Here is a 249-nt window from a genome sequence, read left to right on the forward strand (position 1 = left end):
AAAGAAAGAAAAAGGACTCTGAGATTTAAAAAATAGTTTGCCAACCACTGTTCTGCACCAGCACCTGCCTCCCATGCTACAGGTGAAAAAACTGACACCAAAGCTCATTCTTTCCCCCATAAATAATAATAATATTCAGATATTGTTCTAAGTCTTACTCATTGAATCTTTGCAAGCCTATGAAGGAGACATTGTTGTTATCCCCGTTATACAGATGAGGACACTAGGTGCAGAGGGGAAAGTTTCTTG

General features: G+C 39.0%; 1 protein-coding gene across 1 annotated transcript in view; it reads left to right on the top strand.

Moving 5' to 3' along the window:
* The window catches only part of ECE1 (endothelin converting enzyme 1), a 113539-nt gene that overhangs the window by 43656 nt on the left and 69634 nt on the right, over nucleotides 1-249 (top strand). The gene's annotated exons all lie outside the window — the stretch shown is intronic.

This window comes from Otolemur garnettii, unplaced genomic scaffold (assembly GCF_000181295.1).
Source record: "Otolemur garnettii isolate 467f Iridium unplaced genomic scaffold, OtoGar3 scaffold00009, whole genome shotgun sequence".
Classification (NCBI taxonomy): Eukaryota; Metazoa; Chordata; class Mammalia; order Primates; family Galagidae; genus Otolemur; species Otolemur garnettii.